Raw genomic sequence first — 8,856 nt, 5'->3', positions numbered from 1 at the left:
AGAAAGGGAACCCAGCCAGCAGAAAGGCAGACCAGACCAGCAAAAACAACTGCTATTCCAACACACAATTACAAAATAAGTTAGGATTTTAGCAACCTTTTATTTGTATTTTTTTTTGCTTCTTTTGAGCTTTTTAAACCAAGAGCTATCTGATTATATACATGCTACCATATCTCAACTTTAAATTCAGAGTGTATGGGTTAGTTTTGAGGTTTTTAATGCTCATCTCTTAGTCAAATGTATACTATCAAGCTGGTCATGCCTTGGTTAAAACCATGGCAAAGCTCCTAGATTTAAAGAAGGGAAGATTTGGGCCTTATATAGCAGTCTGTTAGGTTTATGAGAAAGTATGGTGTTACAATTTGGGAACCAAGTGATAGGTTTCTTTAAATACAATGATTTTCAGCGAAAGCCAGATTTCAGCGGAGTCTCACGACAAATATATCTGTTGCTGCATTCTTGAGGTTAGAATTCTTGTTCTCCCAGAAAAGTGCTGTTTTGGGAGAGACACAGCAAGGTGTTTTGGGTTGTGGGATTTCGGAAATATTAAAAGCCTGCTGGCAGTGAGTGCAGCAGAGAAATAAACATCTCACAGTGGAGGGGAGCGAGCTTGTCCAAATCTTTCTGCATACCGCTTACTTTAATGGGTCATTTTCAGGCTTAGTAATAATTTTTCAGGGTTAGATTTGCAAAGATTTTGCTTCAGACTCAACATAATTTCAGTTCAGAAATCAGGTTCTAGGCCCTTCTACAGCTGCATGGTACATGGCATAGTAAATAAATAAATTCAAAAAATTGCACTTGTACATTGCATAACGCAGGCCTAAATTTTCAAGGTACAGCTGTATTCACCCTGTATGGTATTTCTCAGTCAGAAAACTGGATTTAAGCTCTAACCTGATTTGTGCCAAAACTGTTATAGTCCCAAGGCATTGGCTCTCCTGATTCTTAACTACAAAATTCTCTGCCTCTGCTGGGTCATGACTTTCTCAGCCCATGCTATAAGTTTGTGTCAGTTCTTCATTCAATCAGCTTAAAGTGAGGCAGTTTCAAGTATCCTCGTTGGATCTCACAGGCCATTCGTGCTGTAACCTTTCCCACTTTCAACCCCACTTTCCCCGCCTACTTGTAAACATGCTTCCTCTTCCTCGATTTATCACCACTCGAGGGCAACAATGTCTAATCTCTCCTCAAATACTATAGCTTATCAAAATTGATGAGGAATGAGGAGTCCCAATGTCACTTTGTATTGCAGCCTCCACCTTTTGGTATATGGTTTCTTAGAGGAAAAGTCCTAGTCCTCCAGACTGATCAATTGGAGAACAGAAGCAAAAGCAGATGGAGGCGGAAAGAAATGTTAAAGGAGAAGCCTCTGCCAGAGCACTCACACACCCCACTCAAGGAGTCGCACACACACCGCCCGAGTCTTTAACTGCTCGGACCAGGGTCCCTGCGCAGTGGGCAACTCCAGTGAGCAGACAGGTGCCCCTTTCTACTCCTCACACATACACACACTTACTCTTGGGTGTGCTCCCTTCTTCTCCAGACTCGACGACAGCAAAGCCTCGGGTGTCGGATTTTAGAAAAATAAATCATTTAATTGAAAGGTGCAGCAGCAGGGTTAGCCCAGGCTGGGTGCCTCCAGAGAGGGACATGGAACAAAAATCCCTGGGCAATTATACCCTTGCGATCTATACACCCGCCCCTCATGCGCTCTTCATGTGCTGTCCACGCATCTTTCAGTCCAGTGATGATTTTTGGTCTGGGGCCTTCTAACACCTTATTGGATTCTTTTTCTGTGTCCAGGCAGGCAGGCCGTCGACTGCTATTATCTTGTTGATTTGCAGTCTCTGCTGATGGTTGTAGCCTCCTTATCTTCTGGTTTATGCTTCTTGTGCACCTGCACTCACTGGCAGAACATGGGGAACTGAAAAATCCCAGACTTAGGGAAAATACTACCAAAACATCAGTGCATTATCAACATTTTTCTTATACTAAAAGACTAAACACAGCACTGTACCAGCTGCTAGGAAAATTACAAAGAAAATTAACTCCATTGTGGCCTAAAGGCTTTAACGAATCTAGCTACTCATGCCAAGTAAAGCTAGGCAACCAGCATAAACCACACCATATTATAACCTTAAGTAATTTATTGTAATTAAAACTTACTTATTTAAGCTAAACAACTAATATCTCTCAACAGAAAGACTCACATAAAGTCCCTAAAACTGTACTGATTTTTGTTTGAAAGTATTGCCACACCTTGTCATCCTAAGAAGGAAATACATGAGGGCAGCCTAGTAGACTGGGAACTCTGCCAAGGACCAATCTTGTAGCAGTAAATATCTGGAAGAAGACTAGCAGAGTTTGAGAAAAAAGTGACAAACGCTTTCAGTTTTATATGGATCAGCTCACTTCTGTCTATTCAACACGGGCCCAAGCTGGACCAAGAGAAAAAATGGTCCCTCTAGCTATAGAGGACACTCTGGATGTGCGAGTTATGCTTAATAATATATAAATGAATGAACATACATACACATGCTTGAGTTCATTCCCACCTCAGTACTTTTTTTTTTTAAACTGTTTGTCAAGTAAACGAGCAACATACAGAAAACAAAGGATAGAATCAATCCTAGATTTCTAGCTAAGAAACTGTAGTCAACCGTTCTGTGATACCATCCCTGCAAAGCAATGACAAGGGGACATGAAGCACAGCTGGGAATCCAGGGTGGGTGTTTCCAAAAGTACATACCAGAACTGGATACAGCCTTCCAACAAACCTGCTCTTGGAATGACTGTTTTCAGCCTCTGAATTTAGCTGCATCAATCATATTTGTCTCTTCATTCCACTACTGCCATTGCAAAAACCACATCGTTAATGAACACTCAGTTTGAAATTAGAGTTATTTTGGAAAAGAAAAAACACAGCCTTGATCATGAAGTAAATTCTCTGACCTAACACCCACTTTCAGGAAAGCATCCGTATACCAAGACATTCAGACTAGCAATGAACTCGCTGGTGAAATGCCTTCTGTCCAAAATCCTGCTGCTCACTACATGACTTAGAAGCTCTTTCTTAAGTACTGAAACCTCAACTAGATGATGTTGGGCTGTAGAAAATAAGAGGGAGGGAAGGAAAAAAAAAGGACTGATGATAGAACCTCAACAGTTTGCCTTTTTGGAGCCAAAGTAAAGCACTTCTATACCTGACCCAGTTAACATGTTGGACTTCCATTTGCGTACACATTTAGTACAAGTTGTCCCAAAGATACAGACTAAATGAGTTGAGTGCTGACAGTTTTTCCATGCTTTTCCACAATTCCTTATGTGTCTCTGTATGGCTAAACAAATTCTTCCATTGTTTGCTGGGACAGAAAACAATTGTTCTTAGTTATTCCTATACATGATTTACACACCTTCATTCTTAATTGCCACGCTCACATAAACAGGCCATCAAAAAGAATATCTAAGTGTTCTAAGATACAAGTTCAAACTCCTGCTATTCCTGTTAGATGGGGATGTTTTTCAGCACTACTGAATTAAAAGCAGAGTAGCATTTAAAGGCAATTCCTCTTATAAAAGGCAAATACTGAGATTTTACAAAAATCGCAAATACCTGAATATTATGAAATGTATTCTGATATTCTGCATTGTATCAATGTGTTATGAATCTGCATTATGAAAAAGCATGGGCTCGCCTAAACTGAAGCATTACAGACAAGTCAGGTATTAACATATATTGAGGTGCTGTATATGCTTTTTTGTGAAACACTTCTAATAGCCACATACAGTCTAGTACTCTATAAATTATAAAATCTTTAAGGATTAGAACACCTAGGATTCACTGTAAACAAATGGCAAAGAGAGTTACTTTAAAAACTGTAAATCCATCCATAGAATCTGAAGAAAGTGATGCCTTTATAGATATTTGCACTCACCTTTACAGGTTGTATTTCTGTATTTTCTTAATTAACTTAAAATAGTTATCAATAACAAGTGGCTTTTTCTTCCTTCTTTCTCTGAATAGTGCTTTAATTACTGATGAGCACAGTCAGTCCCTCTAATTATACCCCCTAAGGCCCTATTTGCTTTCTAAAGTGCTGCCAGACACTATGACAAAGGTTTCAAATTTCTGTTTGCTATTACTCCTGGCTAATTTACTCGATTAGTGAATTTAGGTATTGTTTTTTTACTGTGTTGTTATCAGTTTTATTTTTCTCTGTACTAAATAGCACAACTTGCTTGATGCCCATATGTACGCTTTTCCTGTGGTTCCCTTGTGTTGATCAGCACTTCCGTGTTCACATCAACTATTTCTTCTCCTCCAGTTTTGAGAGGCAGACATTTAATTTAGAGAATAACAGACTCAGAGATTTTATATGGAAAGAGGCTTCACTTAGTCACATAAAATTCTGGAGAGAGATACAAAATTTTAGCCAAATCATTCTAGACACTAGACAAGAAGAGCAACAAGAATTAGGTTGAAAAAAAGGAAGTTTCTCAGAGCAGTCAACATAAAATCTATTCTTTGCAAAAGAAAGTTCAGCCATTTTACATCTTCTTAGAAGTAAATCAGCAGAAAATTTCCTTTTATAAACCAATTAAAGTTACTTCTGAAACACATGACTTTAAGCAGGATCAGTTTTGTTGACATAGTCTCTCTCTGTCAATTATTGATTTTTTCATAAAGTTTGAGTAGAGACCATTCAGCTATTTTGAAGAACAGGCAGGATGAAAATAACATATATTTCTCATTATTAAAAATATTAAGAAATCAATTTTTAATAATAGAAGTACCAGAACAAGCAGGGGTAGGAAGGATGTCAGCAGAAGAGATAATGTTTTGGAAGTTCCAAGAAAACTGTTTATCATTTGATAAAATCAAATGTCACATAACAGGACAGAGAAACCTCACTTCCTAAATCCCATGTGTATAGATGACTGTCTCACAGCTCCAAACAGTCTAACAAATGTAGGACCAAAGCAACAAAAAAATCCATTTCAAGCTTACTTGCTTAAGCTCAACTGTCCATTATGCTGCTAAGCATGAGCTGCTGTTGGAGGCCGGTAGATCTGCTCAAACCATTTCTCCCAACCAGTCCAGTTGTGAAGCTCGTTCCTTCATTTTTCACCTGCTCCTGACAAATGGGAGGGGAGTTCTAAGCCTTTGTCTTCCAGCTGTTAACCTGGTATATGTAACCAAAACCCAAGAGTATTAACCATGAACCCCAGACTACTGACTTTTCCTCCAATGGCATAGATTGTCATTTGTCTACTACCACTCTCTTACACTGCCATAATTTCCACAGTTAAGGAATATTTATATTCCCAACTTTTAAGAAAGGTGTTCGACAAATTGCAGCCCTCTGAAGTCTAAACTAGTTCAGCTGGAACTGAGGTCAGTGTAAATGAGGCCCTGTTTAAAGAGCTTTCTTTCAGTCCGAGATCACTTATGAAATGACATCATTTCTCTTCGCACAAACTCTGCAGCTATTCCATGTTTCACAACTGAAACTGTTCTTCTGATGGTATAAATTGAGTCAGGAAGAGAAATGGACACACTAACAGACAGTTGTATCCCATTAAGTCCTTAGGGATTTCAGTTAAATTTTAGAACTAAAGCTAGTGAGCAATGGTAGTGCTTTGTTAGAGTGCAGTTGTACAAAAGGCTCTATTAACAATAATAATACACTTTTACAGCATGTTTTATCCAACAATCTCAGAGATCATTACAAACATTAATTGAGCATAACTATAGCCTGTGATAAATTAGCATTATTATGCTAATTTTATGGATGGAAAGAGAAAAAGACAGAGGGGTTAAGTGATTCACACAGGAACAGAACCCAGAACCACGTGCACAAGTGGGTTATCCCAACCAAGAAGAATTGTTGTCAGACAAATGGAAGTGGGATGTCAGATACAAACATTAGAAAAGGCTTCCAAAAACATGATATAATTACTCCGAGGAAGTGCTCACCAAACAAGGAAATAGTGTTGCTGTCGACAAAGAGTAGGTAAGTTTCTTTCATTTGTTCTTTTATTTTGTAATTTTCGCTGAGGGGAAACCTTATCACTCTCTACAACTACCTGAAAGGAGGCTGTAGTGAGGGGGGGGCTGGTCTCTTCTCCCAAGTAACAAGTGACAGGATGAGGGGAAAGGGCCTCAAGTTGCACCAGGGGAGGTTTAGATTGGATATTAGGAAAAAATTCTTCACTGAAAGGGTTGTCAAGCATCGGAACAGGCTGCCCAGGGAAGCGGTAGAATCACCACCCCTGGAGGTGTTTAAAAGACAGGTAAACATGGTGCTGAGGGACATGGTTTAGTGTTGGACTTGGCAGTGTTAACGGTTGGACTTAATGATCTGAAAGGTCTTTTCCAACCTAAATGATTCTATGATTTCCTTACTGAATATCCTGGAAAACACTTAATTTCACACTCATTAATCTTAATCTGATTTAATATAGCTCACAACAAGATGTAAAACAGGTTCATCTTTACCAAGTACCCAGGACTCTATTTCAGACAAAAATAATCCTTAGTCTTCCTTCCACCATTGATACCATTCATCACTTGCTCCTTACACCAGCAGTTTGTTTCATATGACTGCTTGGTTTTACTACCCTTTAGATTGCCTTTTCAAACATTCCTAATATGTCCATGATATTTGACAAATTCTGAAACTTCAGAAGTTTCTAGAATACCACAGTCTTTATGCAAATATATCTTGTTAGCGCCAGGCAAATAATTTTCATTAAGTCCTTAACAGATCCCTCAATATTAATGGCAGAAGAAAGCAAATATTCTCTTATGAATATACAACAAGTAATAAGTAATTTATGAAATGTATTTTTCCCCTGCAACATACTGAATAAATTCTTGATGATTACCATTTTGTCTCTTCAATAATCTTTTTAAAGGTTTCTTACCTGCTTATGTTGAAGATACCTTTTATCTGCTGGGCAGTTCTGGCTTTACCATTTAATTTCTTTACCATGTAATTTTTTAATGCCTTTCCCATTTAATTAAAATTAAGCTAGCATAACACAAGAGCTGGATGCTAAAGACATGAAGCAGATCCAGAGTAATCACCTGCAGTGCAAGCTTCCTCAGCATGTGTAAATACAGATCCGGAGAGAACACCTTAATGATCAAGAGCATGGCTTAGTCTTCATTTCCAACTAATCAATGGTCAAATCCAACTATGGTCAATGGTGAGACTTTTTTCTTGGAGATTTCACTTAGTGAGTTAAAGATCTCAGAAGTTAACATCATCTGAACGCTGCTGGTTGAGATACATACCAGTCATGACATTACTTGCATACTGATTCTGACAGAAGATGACATTTGAAAAGAACAGAAATACTAGGCAGTAGAAAAACCCAAAGCAACCAATCAATACCAAATGGGCTGATCCTCACACAACTAAGTTGGCAGAGTCAACCACAGAACACTTAGGTTTTTTACGATCTCCTCATTCAATATAAACTGAAAGTAAACCCTGTGCCCAGCACCTTTAGGTCTAGATGTATATGGTTGCTGCTTTGTTTACTTATGTAAGAAAGGCCTAAACAATCACAGCTATATTTACATCACCAGGTGCAAGACGTAACTGCAGCAGCACCTTCATGCCTGAGCTAGTTCAGGTAGTGGCAAAAAGGAAGACGTAGCATTGCTCACTGCAGCCTAGGCCAATCACACAAATTCCCAGGATCCCAGACAGACCTGGTGTGATCACAGTAAAACCCCTAACCTTGCTGATCCTTCAACCAGACTTCCACAAACACTTAAGGCTAAAGCTGTGTCAGCTGCTCTTCTCAACACTAGGCGCTTGCTCGTGCCCCAGGTAAATCCATGCCTTCTTTTCTTCAAGAACTAACTTCATTACTTTTGTTTGTGCTGGTTCACTGCCTTGCTGCATAAGCTATTGTGCTGGCACAAGGAAGAGGGGTGGGAACGAGTACCTGTGGTTGGGGAAGAGGCAAGACTGCTTCTTTTGGGAAGCAGCTCCTGGAAGAACTAACAACATCTTCATTGTTACTGCCACCTCTTAACACAGTCTTATAATTAGTTTAGGCTGATAGGAGCCAGTCAGAGACCGTGCTGCTACCAGTGCCTGGTCCTTGTCAGGGAGCAGCAAGGGCTGGTTGCTCCCTAAGGGACAGGGAGCTACATCACAGCAAGCAGAGCAGAGGCCTCACCAGACACCATCCTGCTATCCTAAAATAAGGGAGGAGGGCAGACTAGGGGCAGTAGCCAGGCTCAAACCTGATCATCAGGCAAGTTCAAAGCAATGAGGCAGGTCCAAGGTCAGGCTGAGAAGTCAGTCTGCAAGTCAGGGTCAGACACAGCCCTGTGATTGCCAGGCAGGTCTATAGTGCCAGAGCAGGGATAAGGACAAGCCAGTCTACAAGTCAGGATGAGGCCCAGCCTCATGAGCACCAGGCAGGTCAATAGGGACAGGAGAGAGCCAAGGGCAGGCTAGGAAGTCAGTCCACAATGACCCAAATCAACAGAATCCACAGACAGGGACAAGCATGGCTGTAACAGAAACAGGTACACCTGAACTTAAACAGAGCCCTGGGCCCATGGGCGAGGGGGGGGGAGGGGGGGAGAGTGGGGTGGGGGTGGGTATTGGCAGGTGGGGCCAATAATGGCTTATTAGTGCCTTCAGGGCCCTTACAGTCCTCCTTTTCCCCCTTTCTATTGTCCTGTTCCTCCCACTCTCCTTATGCTACCCATTCTGCTTATGAGGCTGCCTGTTGAGTCAGACCAGCTCACCAGTTCAACTGAAAACTAACTCTCTTTTGCTAAAGTTATTTCTGGTTGTATTAGTGAGCTCATCCGTCTCACCA

This window comes from Larus michahellis, chromosome 6 (genome assembly GCF_964199755.1).
Source record: "Larus michahellis chromosome 6, bLarMic1.1, whole genome shotgun sequence".
NCBI classification, from domain to species: domain Eukaryota; kingdom Metazoa; phylum Chordata; class Aves; order Charadriiformes; family Laridae; genus Larus; species Larus michahellis.
The sequence above is the reverse complement of the archived record's forward strand: the minus strand, read 5'-3'. Positions refer to the sequence as shown.